Source organism: Pituophis catenifer, unplaced genomic scaffold (assembly GCF_029215685.1).
Source record: "Pituophis catenifer annectens isolate HBS135680 unplaced genomic scaffold, rPitCat1.0.hap2 SCAF_3, whole genome shotgun sequence".
Lineage (NCBI taxonomy): Eukaryota > Metazoa > Chordata > Lepidosauria > Squamata > Colubridae > Pituophis > Pituophis catenifer.
Window position 1 is genome coordinate 124,652,894 of NW_027256883.1, and position 15,841 is coordinate 124,668,734.

The 15,841-nt window shown below is 37.7% G+C and overlaps 1 protein-coding gene across 1 annotated transcript in view; it reads left to right on the forward strand.

The window, feature by feature from the left end:
• Nucleotides 1-14,847: 14,847 nt before the first annotated feature.
• WDR47 (WD repeat domain 47) overlaps nucleotides 14,848-15,841 on the forward strand; it is a 40,905-nt gene continuing 39,911 nt past the window's right edge. Inside the window, exon 1 of the mRNA XM_070939327.1 lies at nucleotides 14,848-14,879. The gene's annotated coding sequence lies outside the window, so the exon portion shown is untranslated. The remainder of the gene's footprint in view (nucleotides 14,880-15,841) is intronic.

Here is a 15,841-nt window from a genome sequence, read left to right on the forward strand (position 1 = left end):
CTACCTGTGGGAAGTTATTTCTTGCTTTAGGCAATTGGGGCAAACTTGCACTTCATATTTGCTGTCTATTACTAAATAGACTCCGATTTGGTAACAAGGCTTCTTTGAAGAACAAGCTCTGTTGTCGTTGCCAACTGGAATGTAAACACAGTGTTGAAGTCTTGCAGAAAACTGACACTTGGGTGTTGTGCATCATGAACAATGGATTCACACCTGGGGATTTTAGTTGTTTACTCATCATATGTGGTGTTTCTTTCCTCAGTTCTGCAGCTCTCTGAATGTTTGCACACTTATGAGACTGAAGTTTTAAAAGTTTTACATTTACTGCCTTATACTGTTAATGCTTGTTTTGGGATTTGCTTCTGTTCTTTATAACTTTACTGGACTATTGTGTCTTACATGCCACACCATTATTATTATTATTATTATGGTTGGTCACACCATCAGCCAGATGTTTAGACTGGATTTGACATTTTTATCCACCTATCAAGTCCTTCCCAAGGACCTGGGAATAGGCAGATGTTATTATTATTATTTTATTAATAACCTGCAAATAACAAAGGGTACAAGCCTGATTCACAATAAAATTAAGCTTAGCAAAACTTTTTAACTCTGATTTTTTTTTTTTTTTTTTGAAGCACATCTTGTAAGACATATGCAGGATTGTTGCTAGCATGTCTTAAGCTCTAATAGGGAAATGTGGTGTCTATTAATGTTGTGAAGACATCCTTATACTTAACAATCCATCATGGCACTGATCCAGGGTAGCATGAAATGAAAACGTATGCACTGGTAGACTTTTTTCCATCCTTATTTTCTTCTAAACAGGCCTCCATTCTTCAGTTCTGCCCAAGCTTCTGCTTAAATTGCATCCTGTAATTTTGCACAGATTCTCCCAGCTATAAGGAAACAAACTCCACATAAATAAAACAATACTAATTGTATACAAGCCAACATAGATACGTAAATTGGATCCATAAGTCGGGAACTATTGCTGACATTTAAAATCCAGTATTAAATGTGTTAAAATAATACATTTCATTTTTTGGAGGAAGTAGAAAGAAAAAGGTGTATCTGGTTTATGATCAAGATGTTGCCCATTATATGGACCAAAGTTAAATTTCTTCCCACAATATATAGTTGATTTTATTTGAGTAATTTACTGCATTGGTTAGATTTATGACAACCTAAATCTAACTGAAAAGAACTAGGGCAACCTACAATGTAATATGAAAATATCACTAGAACATCTTTTCAGTATTTATGAAGGGCTGTGTTGCATCTGATTACTTTAGAAAAGTAATTCCTGTTTGGAACTTTGATTAACTAACAGGTGGCAACATTTGAACTTGAAATCTACCCTTATTTTTCCTATTGCTTTTTTCACATTCAAACACCAGACAATTTAGTTGTGGGGTGGGAGGGGAGCTAAGTGGAACCACATTCTCAGGAAAAGACTTGAATTACTGCTCTGGTTCTGTTTCAGTATTGTAAAAAGTGTTGAAACTTAGACAGTATTGAACTATCTGTCTTATGCTTGAATTTTATAATATGTCCTGCAAAGGAAAATGTAAACGTTCTGTATACTTCTCCCATTGAAAAGCTTGATTCAGACTAGTATTTCACTACAGTTTGCTTTTGTTCTTTGTATAGATGATGTACAGGAATGAAAAATCCTAAATTTAGAGAACACTTTTTTTAAATTATTAAACAGCACTAAGCATCAATGTTTCTGGGCTGTGTATCGAATTTTTTCAAAGATGCAGCCAGTATTTTACTGTAATTTATGTTATATTTGTGTATATTTGTTAAAACTATAAAAAATGAAATATATTTGTGGTTAGTTGATTCCTGCTGCTTGCATGTGAGGATAGGGATATCTAACTCATCTTTTATCCAAATGTAAACATATTGTATATATATATAGTGAGAAAGAAAGTACACACAAACACACATATATATGTATGTATAAAATAGGATATTGTTCTATGCATTCTACCCTCTATGCTTATCCTCCAACTAATGGCAGAGGGAAATTTTATTGCGAACTCAAATAAATGTACACCTAATTTAAAGATAGTTCAAGTATATCTATGGTTAGGAGAGAGAAGTTTGGACATAATTGACGTTGGTGAAAGAAGAAATTGTGTGTAAGAGCTTTGAAACTAAAGTATTCTTGCTAAAAAAAAGAAACATTCTTTAAAAATATACACTACACTGAATCTTGCACACCTAGCTAAACAGGATGATTTTTAAAATGTAGCAGCAGAGGATGTTATTTTAAATTATTGAATGTATTATGAATTTTGCCTACATTTCAGAAGAACATTCTGTGCAATGTCTAAAAGTAGAATCTAAATATTACAAATAAAAGTCAAGACCCCTGATATTAAAATTTTACTATACAATAGGAAAGTAATGACAGGGTTGAGGCTGCTGGTTTTTTAATTTTTAAGGTTGGAAATTTTCTACTAACCATTTCTCTTAATTTGATATCCTGTTTGGGAAAAGAAAAGTTTTTGTGAAGAAGCCCCGTGTTTTACCAGTGATAATACACGTGTGCTGGTTCTTTATAAGAAAGGTATTGCTTTTATTGTTTATATGACAGAATTTGCCAAACATCCTAATTTGTGAGTCAGGTATTTAAAGTCTGACAGTCATGATGGCTACTGAAATTATATGGGGTAGGGGAAATGACTGTTGGTGTATGTTTTTAATTCTTTGGCTGTTTAAAGCCAATTTCTGCTTATTTATAATTTAATGGGCACCGTCCGTTGAGAACTGTACAGTGATTGTATGCTTCCTTGTCCACTTTTTGGAGCATTGCTATTCTATTCTCTTTTTCAAATGCTGTGCTGTAAAATACTGTCGTATAGCTGCTTACTTAGTACAATGTAGTTCTTCTCTTCCATCTAAATAAAAAGCATGGCACCAAAATCGTGATAGAGATGTTATTTTTTATATACAATTTCAATTTAGATTACATAGCTCTATAAGATATTATACCACTAGTTAGTTAATGCTTTTTTTGTCCTCCTCTATGGGGTTATGCAATATCCCTCAAAGAGATAAGATTTTACAACAGAATTATCAACTACTTTAACTCAGGGGTGTCAAACTAGTGCCCTGTGGGCTGAATGCATCATACACAGACCACGCCCACCCCAGTTCCGCAACTGAGAAAAATGTCATGAAACATCACATGACGGCAACATGATGCGGCAAGTTTGACACCCGTGCTTTAACTCAAATACAGCAAAACCTCTATCTAATGGCCATCTGGGGAAAGAGTGTCCATTAAACCCAAATGTCAGTTAAATCCAAAAGATATCTTTGCCCGTGTATAAAAAGTCTGTCATTTTCCTAATGTGTAAAAACTGCAACAGGCCACTTGGTTTTTTTCAAGCTTGAGGAACTTGCACTGTACCAGCCATCTTGCTATAATCCTCCTGGAACAACATTGTCTTGTACTATCTGCAGCAACAGTCCCAATCCACTACAAGCCTAAGAACTGTAGAAAACACAAACTGCCCCTTCACTTCTTCACAGACTCCCCAAACTGTTCACCATAACTGTTGCTAGTGTCAGATCATACCATATCCCATTTCCCTCTCAAAAGGCTAATTGTAGCAACTGGACCAAAGTTTATTAAACTGAGACATTTCGTTACTCATCCAAGTAACGTGTGCAGTCAAATGAAAAATTTTTGGATAGGCATAGAGCCAGAGCACTGTTGGAATGAACTAACTCTTGCAGGGGATTCTCCCCAAAATGAAATGCAAGATGTAAATGTAGACTCAATCATCCAGACCAAAAGCATATTAAAAAGCAATTCATGGCAATTTCCCTCAGTACCTTCCCAGCAATCTTCTCAGTGCTACCACCAGTCTTCCCATCAGCCAACCCACCCACCCTAACTTCTCCAGCAACTTCCCAGAAACATAAAACCTTATTTTATGGAAAAATAAGGGTAGATTTCAAGTTATTTCGAAGAATGTCCACACTCAAATTTTGTCTGTTGCATCCCAAGACTGTCAAAGTTTTACTGTCAATCCATGAATGTATTTGCTTTTCAAGATCTATCTAGATCATTTTTTCTCCGTTTGGCAACTTTAAGGTATGTAAACTTCAACTCCCAGAATTCCCCTGCCAGCATCTGTCCATATCCACACTTCATAAAGTTGCCAAGTTTGAAAAACATTGAACTAGAGTCATGTTGTGGTTGTGGTCATGTTGTGGTTATAACTATACCATGTCAGTATTTCTGACTAATGTAAAATATTTATAAATGGGGCTCAATTATGTCTATGTCTATTACAGGTAGACCTGTAAGACTACTTACAGGTAGTCTTCAACTTACAATCATTTGTTTAGTGACCGTTTTATACAGGCACTAAAAAAAGTGACTTATGACCTTTTTTTACACTTACAATCATTGCCACATCCTCATGGTCACATTATCAAAATTCAGACATTTGGCAGTTGGCATGTACTTATGACAGTTACAGTGTCCTGTACAGTTACAGTGGTGGGTTTCAAAAATTTTTGCTACCAGTTCGGTGGGCATGGCTAGGTGGGGGCATGTGACTGAGTGGGCATGGCTAACTTGACATCACTCACGCCCATGCCCACTCAATCATATGACCCCACCCCACCTAGCCATGCCCACAGGAAAAGGTAGGAAAATTTTTGGAATTTCCACCTATCTACTCCCACCTTCCCTTCGCCAGTCGCCGTTTCCCCTCTTGTAGCACTTTGAAAAGTAACTGAATACTTTGGTTAGAAGTAGAAATATGAAGTGTTAAACCTTTTCAGTGTTGCCATACCTTGTGAAATATATTAATTGCATTCCTGAGATTTTAGTACTACTAATTTACCATGATTGAATGATTAAAAATGATTAATATCATTTTTATATTGGCAGTACTTTAACAAACTTAGTATTTAGCATTGCATCACTTGTCTTACCACATCAGCAAATTTACTAAGGTAACAAGACCTGGCAAGATCCTCTGACTATAAACATGTTTATGAAAGTAACCAAACGTGCATTATGATTTCTTTCTATTCTTTTTTTTTAACAAACTTTAAAACTCATTGTACAAGAATTTGGATAAGAAAATCCAAAAGTCTTGTGTAGATGTTACTCACATATTTCCAGATGTTGTTTACTATAATTCCCATCATCCTCAGTTTGGAATGTAGGAAACTATTAAAAATACCCCAAGGGCAATAATATGACACTGACATTTTTTCTATGTAAGGTCCTCTTAAAAAAACAGACTTCCTTCACTACGACAGCTCCCAACCACACCTGAGATTGACTAAGATATGTCTTCATAAACTGTTCCCCAACTCCCAGGCAAGGAATGCTTTGATATACTATAATAAAAGAGGCTAAAAATTCTCTCAGGTATAAATACGTTCTTAGAGCCCATCCCTGATTTAAAAACCTGATATGAGGTTTCTGTATCTCAGATTTTAGTTCCCAGAAGATGAGAAGAAATGCTTTTTATTTTTTATCTTTTATCAATGAGAAAAATGGCTAATAATATAAAGTTAGTTGAAATCAGTGTATTAATTATTAAATATGGATAATGTATGTTTGTCAGGCACAAAAAAAACAGGTCCAATTAAACTGATTTATTGCTAAACAGCCTTGTTAATTGAGATCAGGAATCTTCTCAATTAACGGATAGCATCTACTTGGAGCTAAATAAGGGTCAATGGAATTCAAGAAGAGTTAGACTGTTTGTGGAGATGTAGGGATTCCAGGCTGATCCCTCTTTTAACTCTGCTCCCTGATTCTGGCACTTCTCCTACATCATATAGACATTTTAAAAATTGATAAATACATCTCTTGAACCTACTCTTTAACATCAAGAGTATAAATTTATTTCCCTCTTCATGAAAATGTTTGAGACCTAGACTCAAAGAAATCCAGAATTCTTCATAAAATGTCAGATTCCATATTTTGAAAATAATAAAGCTTTTCTGTGCACACATCCCTACTACTGATAGATCTATAAAATAGATTATGCCCCAACCTTAAAAAATAAATTAAAAATATTTCTACTTTATTTTTGTGACACTTGATCTAAGACATTTATGAAGCTATCTCACTATCATGATTATTGATAAATATATTTCTTTCTCCTGGTCTCCTCCAAGAAAGGGAAGCCTGGTCAATATCCAGAATTTTGAGGTCAAGCGATGGCTACCATCTTCTTCAAGACAGGTGGCATCACCCTTTTATTCATAGATACATTTACCATAGTCCAAACCCATATCCTAGTCACATGACTGGAGACTCTCTTCAATAAGGAAGGGAAGGATGAACCATCTAAAATAATTAAAACAAAAAACAAAAACAATCCAGACTACAGATGGAAAGCTGGTGAGATACAGATCCTTGTCTGCATCCTCAGAATTCACAGTTTAAGCTGCTGTTTTGGATGGCATTTTGCCATCCAAAATAATTTTAATTATTTTTAACTGATGTTTGTCTTTGTGTTTTTAATAGGCTGTACACCACCCTGAGTCCTTCGGGAGAAGGGCGGTATAGAAATAAAATTATTTATTTATTTATTTATTTATTTATTTATTTATTTATTTATTTATTTATTTATTTATTTATTATTTATTTAAGTGCCATAAAAATGAAGAAGTGTTGACATTCTGGTGCTCTGATTACCATTTATACCTGAACACTTACCAGTACTTATCTTCTCTCTGATTCATTCTTTGTCTTACACCAACAGTGCTCTAGATATCTCCTGATTCACTTCACCTCCTAGAGCTCTTAAGTAAACCAAGGAGTATCTCTCAATTGCTAAACCAGTAGAGGCCATTTAGGTGAAATCCCATCAAGGGCCACTCTCACCTCTTTATTTCTACAGGTGACTAAACATTCAGCAGAATTGCTCATCATAACCCTCACTGCACTCTGTAAACAAAGTAATTCTATTACACTGGTACATCTATCCTCCCTATGAACTCCATCTCACAAAGTATTCCAACCACAATAAGAGACAGGTAATAATTCCCTCCATTCTCAAATAATATTGCACCAGTGCTAAGATAAAAACCAGGTATCAGGCCTCCAATATGATTCAGGCTATGGATGTGTCAGCCCTTTGAGTTAGTCCAGATCAGGAAACCAAATTTTGAGTACTAGTACTACTTTTATTATAAAGTTACAGCAACAGAATCCTGTAACTCTGAATGAACTTCTCCACTCCTCACCTTTTGGTTCTAGAGAATTAGGAAAGGTCGATTCTGAGATGTTTTCTCAAATTATATTCTTGCTTTGGACTCAGATTTCATTTATAAGACCTTTGTCTAGTCCGCAACTGCTCCTTCTATTCCTCAAGGTTATTCTTATAGCTCATTACAGGATGAGACCAGACCAGCATGAACTCATGGGTTGCCTCTGATCCTTCTTCATAGTGAAAATGTTAAAATATCACAGTTCCATAGCCTAGAGAATTCTACTGCCGATCCATTCATGAAGTCAAGAAGCCTATACAGAGGTGCCACTGGGAAGTATATTAGCAATCCCAACTTGCCCTAAAGCCTAATTTATTCTCAACCAATAAATCCAAATATCTGCAGAGCAGTGATTCTACATTGCTACTAAATCAATCTCCATTCTTTGCTTCAATTCCTCTATTATATACTCAGATCTCCAACCTCCAGAATATATCCAGGGTTCTCATCTTTCATCCATTCTATTATCCCTTCTTATTTGTATTCAATTTAGCCATCTCTGTTGCACTCAGTCAACTTCCTGCCAACCATAGCCCTACTGATTGGCTGCCTTCAGGAAGATCACTCTTCCCTTTCATGACATCCCCCCCCCCCCGAAATCTAAACTTCTCTTCATCAGAATTCTTTCTTATATTCCATCTCACTCTAAACCTAAACAGAAATTTTAACTCTTCACTTTTGCTTTTCTCCTTCTCATGTCAATTTCCTCACCAACAGGTACAGGCATCAGTCAATGTCTTTCCACAAAACCCTGTTTGTTTCTAAAACTACAATTAGGTTATATCATTGGGCAACTGCTGACAATACAATGGTGGCCAATTTAGTGAATACACTTTGCCATGGCAGCTGCAGGCTCAGGTAGACAAATCACCTCTCTCTAGGAGCCCAGTCCTACTCCTGTCTGTGATCCTCTGCCATTTTGTCTATCTGACAAAATGACAAAAGAGTGAGGGTTCCTCTGCCATAGCATAACCTAGCCCGGAACAACAAACCCAAACTGGTCCTTTTAAAAGACTTTTGTTAATTTATTATTTATAAATAATTTATTATTTATTATTATTTATTTATTATTACTCCTGAGGGACTCAAGGCGGCTTACAAAATGACAATTTCCAATACAAATCACAACAAGATAAAAATTAAAATCAACTCCCCAATTAAAACAGTTTAAAATTATAGCAGTGTACACCCAATGGATCAGTTGAGTTGACGGAAGAGCCACGTCTTCAGCTCACGACGGAAGGAAAGGAGGTCGGGGGCTGTCCTGAACTCGGTGGGCAATCCATTCCAGAGATAAATGAAGTAAATGTTGGATCATTGCAATATATTTAAAGAAATTAGTTTCATTAATAATGGAACTGTCTATTATATAATTATAAGAATAGTTTTACATGGTCTTGTTTAAGGCAAACCAGATTTCTTCAGCAGGTGAAAATGTGAGAAAAGATTAGGTACTAGAAATAAGAAGCTTCCAGATGGCAATTTCATGTACTGGTAATAAGCCAATATCTTTCATAGCAAAAACAGAACAGAACAAAACAGAATAGAATTCTGTTCTAGAATAGAATAGAACAGAACAGAATAACAAGAGTTGGAAGAGACCTTATAGATAATCTAGTCCAACCACCTGCTCAAACAGGAGACTCTATATCATTTCTGACAGATGGCTGTCCAGCCTCTTCTTGAAAGCTTCCAGTGATGAAACACCCACAACCTCTGAAGGCAAGCTATTCCATTGGTTGATTGTTCTCACAATCAGAAAATTTCTCTTTTCTTATTTATTTTAGGCTGAATCTCTCCTCGATCAGTTTCCATCCATTATTTCTTGTCTGGCCTTCAGGTGCTTTGAAAAATGGATTGACCCCCTCCTCTCTGTGACAGTCCCTCAAATATTGGAACACTGCTATCATGTCACCCTGGTCCATCTCTTCATTAGACTAGCAATGCCCAGTTCCTGCAACCATTCTTCATATGTTTTAGCCTCTAGTCCCTTAATCATCTTGGTTTCTCTTCTCTGCACTCTTTCTAGAGTTTTTTTTTTATAGTGTCGTGACCAAAACTGGATGCAATAATCTAGGTGTGATCTTACTAAGGCTTTATAGAGTGGTAATAGTACCTGATGTGATCGTGATTGAATCTCTCTGTTAATGCAATTTAGGATTGCATTGGCTTTTTTGGCTGCTGCCAAAAAAAATATATGGAAAATACTATTTTTATTATAGCTTGTGATGCAGGGCCCTGGTTATTAAAGTATTAAATGTCTGACTATGGCCAATTAAAAGTTATTTAAAAAATCCAAGAAGTCAGCACTGCTAGAGACAAGCTGAATGGTAAAATGGGATGTCTCTCAGATTAAATTTTATTTTGTATAAATTTGTGGGTGATAGAATAGTTCTTTCATGGCCCACTTCTTCATACTGCATATTTAAGTTGATTCACATATATTTCTAGAATTCCCTTTGTGTTTTATCAAAATTTTAGGACATATTCACACACTTTTCTGATGTATGACAGCAGAGATAAGTCTGCTCCCATGAACATAAGAAGAAGAAGCCTCTCTAAATAATTCTCAATTATATTTACATCCCATTCTTTCAAAGAGTCTAACCCAGAATAGTGTAGAGATTTTTCTGAATTTAATTACAGTACATATTTGATGTGGATTAAACTGAGGCAGTTAACTGGGACAAATCTTCTGCATTTATAAATCTACTACACATACAGACACATGTGCTACTGTATCATAAATTACAATATACTGGTAGTCAATCCTTGTATAGCAACTGCCTAGTTTAGCTTCTATTTGCAGTTATGATGATGAATAAGTAACTTTCCAACCAATCCTCATATTTATGACATTTGCAGAGCTATAAATTAAAGAAAAGCTGAAGATCATGAGCATAGTTATGGTTTAATTTAGTGACCACATCACTTAATGACCAAATTGCCAGTCCAAATTGTGGTCACTAAACAAAGATTACTGTGGATGTCATTTAAGAAGAGTTTTGTCTTCTAGCATGACACAATTATATGTCAATTATGTGATCCATGTCTAAGTGTAGTAAGGATGCTTATGAAATTTTTGAACATACAGTTCATTTGAGAAAGTATCAATGTGGGGTCATATGAAAAAGAAATAAGATACTTAATTATTCACATAATGACAACAGCACAAATAGTTTTCGTCCAAAACTGGAAAAACAATGACATACCATCAGAAGACAAGGTGATTAGAAAAATTATGGAGTGTGTGGAAATGGATAAGCTCACAAAGGAGATACAAGAAAAAGATGAAACAGAATACTACTTAGTCTGGGAGAAATGGTATAAATGGTTGGAGGAGAAAGGGGGGAAAAAAGAGGGGGACAAAAGAAAACTAAACAATGGTTAAATTAGGTGGAGAAATACGGAAACAAATGGGAAGATATAAATTGTGGAAAGGAAACTAGTTACCTGTTTATGTTAAATGTAAATAAAATATGTAGATTAAGAGAATATATATATATGATATACTAGAAATATATGTATAAAAATAGATTAAGATAAGAAAAAGAGAAAATGTATAAATATAGATTACTGATGCGAAGATGTTGAAAAGAAGATGATGTAAATATCTGTTTTTGTTTGTTTTTTAAAAAACTTTAATAAAAAATATTTTTTAAAAAAAGAGAAAGTATCAAGGTGGTTAATAGTGGTTATCAATGTGTGTGTGCATGTGCGCACATGGTTTAAATTTATGGGATGTCTTTTCAATTATAATTTTTCAATACTGCAAAAGTATACCAAACAAAAAGAGTTAGAAAGTAAGAAAAAGACCAAGGGAAGGGGAATGAAAAGAAAGAAAACAGTTATGCTTTCTGCCCTTCCTAAATTTATGGGAAAATGTTGAGATTCAGTGATATAATGCCAGTTCTCAAGAAAGTTTAACTAATTCAGCCAAAAAAAACACACAACTCAACCCAATTTCTTTACAAGAAAAAATTGTGTTATGGAGCAGAAGGAAAGTGTGCATACTAAACATTCAACTAATTTACAGGTTCTAAAATTAATTGCTTGTGCCATTTTCTTAAAAATAAATACTCTCAGCTGTTTTTCCTGTAGTACCATGGAGGATACCTTTGGGACTGACATACTTCAATTACCAATATGACTGCACATAGTTTAAAAGCACATCTTGAAACACACCCACAGAATTACTAGTTGTCACAATTATGGAGGCACGTTCATATTTATCTATTTGATATTCTCAGGAATAAATCAATTGATGAAGACAACCCTGCATTTTAACATTAAAAGCACGACACATTCATACTATCTGTAATCATCTGCCTATATTTTTCAGTCTTCAGCATTTGACTTGCTGAAGGACACAATTGATAATGCTTCTGTTATCTCATAAAAGGTAATGGTAAAGGTTCCCCTTGCACATATGTTCTAGTCATTCCCGACTCTAGGGGGTGGTGCTCATCTCCGTTTCAAAGCTGAAGAAGCACCGCTGTCTGAAGACGTCTCCGTGGTTATGTGGCTGGCATGACTAAACGCCAGAGGCGCACAGAGCGCTGTTACCTTTCCATCAAAGGTGGTCCCTATTTTTCTACTTGCATTTTTTACGTGCTTTCGAACTGCTAGGTTGGCAGAAGCTGGGACAAGTAATGGGAGCTCACCCCGTTATGCGACACTAGGGATTCAAATCACTGAATTGCTGACCTTTTGATCGACAAGCTCAGCATCTTAGCCACTGAGCCATTGTGTCCCTCCTTATCTCATACATCTATACAATTTGTGGAATACAGTACCAAAAAAAATTATTTTAGAAAATATTAAAAACTCTGGTTTAAAAAAGAAAGTATAAAAAAGGCATCTTAATTACAGCTATCTATCCTTTTTTAAAAAAAAATATTTTCAGCATTAATTTAAATCAGTTTGATACACACACACAAAATAAACCCTAGACCTGAGTGTGTGGTGAATAGGAATTTCCAGAAGAATCCTTGAGTTTTTTCACAAGCCATATGTATTTAACAGTAGCTTACAACATACTCATAGATAGGAGAGGGAATGGAAAGATCATACCCAGGATGAGGAAATACCTTATATGAAGTAGAGAACCCAAATACCAACCCCTTAGATAGGAACAAAACATTGATCTGTAAGAAGCTTATTCACTACAATAAACTGCTAAGGAATCACTAACTGCAACTTTTTTTATTTCATTTGACCAACCTGTTTCCACAAAATATTCAATCGGCATATTTTTAATCAGAAACAAAAAGCTGTCAGAAACTCAAAATACCTCAGATTTACAGATAAAGGAATAGTACTTTAGAGAGGAAAACATAGCAGTTCTACTGTCTGTGAGATAATGTATACATCTACCCTCAATAATTTTATGCCAGGTTTACCGTTAAAGGATATAATACATACAGTATGTCTGTTTATTACAATCTCTAAAAGATGCTCAGATTTTAAGGCTTGTAGCAGATCAGCTATTTTGTGACTTTAATATGTCCTGCAAATTATCTGGGTGTAGAGGAACTATTTAGCTATCAGTTTTCTGTATGTTTCTTATATATGATTTTGCTAGTCGCACATGCATAAAAGAATTAGCAGACCTACAAATGTTTAGTAAAATATATCAAACGATGGAAAATTCCAAAATGCCCTGGTAATAATTGAACACATCTAGTGGGCATAGCATGGAAGGCTACCTTACCTTTCAAAGAATAGGAAACATAGTTAAATGAATGCAACATCTTAGAAAAGGCCATTCTTGGATGGAACAGGATAGCTTAAAGTGAAATTGTAATGGATTTGGGGAGGTTGGGGTTTTTTTTTGTTTGTTTTTTGCAAGTTCCAAATTTCCATGTAGTTCACATGAAAAGTGGTCTCTTTCTTTTGAGGCCAAATGCATAATTTTACACAACTAAGAAAAATTTCAGGTATGGATTCTAAAAAAGGCAACAACCCCACCCCCCCAAAAAAAATCCCACCTCCAAACAAATGCAAATAATATCCACACCCCTTCACACCCTCATTTTTAGAATCTTCTCTTTCCCAAACCACAGATAAACACAGGCTGAGAAGAAAAAGCTGTAATCCAGCCAAAATATTATGGATGAGGTGTGGGTTTGGTAATGTTAATAAGTGGCAATGGATGGGGCTGTGTTTTGTACATCTCTGCAGCTTTTCCTTTTAAACTGTTTTGAACCTTTAATAGAGTTTATATAATTACAGATGTATGGCCCTTGTTTTACAAAAAAAGCTAACTTCAGATGGAAATTTTAATAAAGAAGGAGTTGTGTGGGAAGCAACAATAGGTGTGTCACCCCTGTTGCCTACTTTTCCAGCTTCCCGGCCAAGCCTGTTTGCTTCCCACTAACAAAGTTTGCAAAATTGAGTTCTAAGAGATTGCTTTGCTACCCTAAACGTAGGATGCGAAAGGATCAAAAGAAAAAGAAAAAAAACCTTTTTTTACCAGCCATATCAACTATCCTCTACGTCTGCGCAGTGGTTCTGCATCCTTTAACCAGACAATAAGAAGGAAGGGAGAGGTATCAGAAAGCAAAACCTCTTTAAAAGTGGCGCCGCAGCTCGTAAATGAGATTTGTTTGACACACAACCCTTTTTTTTTTTTAACCCTCCCTCCTCCGTGGCAGGAGAAGAGCTCTTTTACGCACGGCGGTTAGATTGCCTAGGTTTCACTCCGGAGGCACATCATCCATTTCGTTTTTAACTCACGGGTATTTCTTCCATTGTATCACGAGGACCCAGATGGTTGGGGGGGGGGTAATAATAGGCTGCTTCTGTAAACTGCTTAGAGAAGGCTGTAATAAAGCACTGTGAAGCGGTATATAAGGGCTACTGCCATTCGCGCAAGCTTCCCCCCCGGGGTCCTTTGGAGAATGGCTAAGAAATACCCTAAATAAATCAATATCCCTGCGGTGGGAAGCCTTCCCAAGCGGCACGTTCCAGGCGGCCAAATCTCGTCCGCACCTTTCTGGGGGGAAGGAAGGGGCCGAAAACAGAATCCGTGGCGAGGAATAAAGGCAAAGGGAATGAAACGAGGGGGAGCTGCTCTTTTATTGGACCGTTCCCATGAAGCCGTGTCCTGCCTGCCTCCCAACCCAATCCCTGCCCCCGCCGCCCCGTCCACTGTTCTGCCTAGACTTGGGCTCCGGTCCAGCCACCACCAACGCCTGGGAAACGCCGCTCCTCGGAGCGCCTCTATGCAGCCACCGCCCGCCATCGCCGCCCCTTTCGTCGCTTTCCCATTCAGGCGGCTGCGCTGTCACTCCGCCCAAGCCTCGCCGCCGGGCTCCGCGGAGCCGCTTTTCCCGGGCAGCGATTGGCGAAGACGCTTGACAACCACACAGCCGGCCCGCCGCCTCTCGGGTCTTTAGGAAGCGAGCAAAGCAACAACCCGCCGGCACGGGCCCGCGTTTGTGGGCGCCGGTGGCCGCAAGTCTCGGACGGGCTCTTCTTCTTCTTCCTCCTCCTCCTCCTCCTCTCCCACACCCCTGGGAAGCTCCTGCCGCCATTTTGTGCGTTTCCCTCCCTCACCCCGATTTTTTTCCTCAGAGTCGGCGGCTCGGGAAAGGCCCGCCCTGTAGGTGAGTCCTTCGTTTGTGGTGTGAGGCGATTCCCGGGAACCGGCGGGTCAATTGCTGGCCGCCGAGGCAGGGCTTTCGCTGAAGTGGCGACGCTGAAGAAGCGGTTTGGGAAAGCCGTGCAGGAGGAGTTCGGGGGATGCAGAAGGCCCGAGGGAGGCCTCGGAGCATCAGGCGTCTGGGCTGGTGGGAGACCTTGAGGGGAGTGGGTAGGAGTGAGGGAAGAAGGGACTGGCGCCGGTGGAGGAAGCGACGCGGCGGGGAGGAGAAAGACAGCCTCGGTGGGGCTGCGTGGATGCTGAAAGGGGCGGAAGGACGAGGCTCTTTAACTCTCTCTCGCCTCCCGTCAGTTGACCTTGCCTGCCTTCTCGCGTCGTCCCCTGCCGTCCTGCCTTCCAGGTCAGAAGGGGTGTGTTTGTGTGTGTCTGTGTTGCCGTTGCTGCCCAACTTGTGACCGACGTTGGTTGCGCATCTGAGACCTTAGTTGTTCTCCTCTCACCTTGTGCGCCTCTTTACATTCTTTTGTTATTGCAGCATCCACACAGGAGCCAAAAAACCTCCCTGGGTTTTAACAGCACCTGCTGCTGTTTGGCTCTTCTTCCCTACGGTTAGGTTACTACTTCGGTGATGATCTTGCAGGCTGGATAGAAAGGTGTTTTTTTTTCTTTTTTCTAAGGAGAAACACTGAATATAAATAGGGTATATAAAGTTCAATGATTGAAATCTAGGTTTGCCTTGTCACTGAAAGGTGCAGGGTTTTTCCCCTCTGCTTGTTCTCAGGTTTTCAATCTTGATTTTTTTTTTTCTAAGAAAGCAATCTATGGTTGCTATTGTTGACTTTGTTTCTTGTGAGTATTAAGAATTATGTGCCTGCAGTTTTATTGCAAAGATTGGCACCGTGTCACATCAGGGCAATTGTTCTAATCTATAGCATTGTAGCAGGAGTTCAAGATCACTTAAGAGAT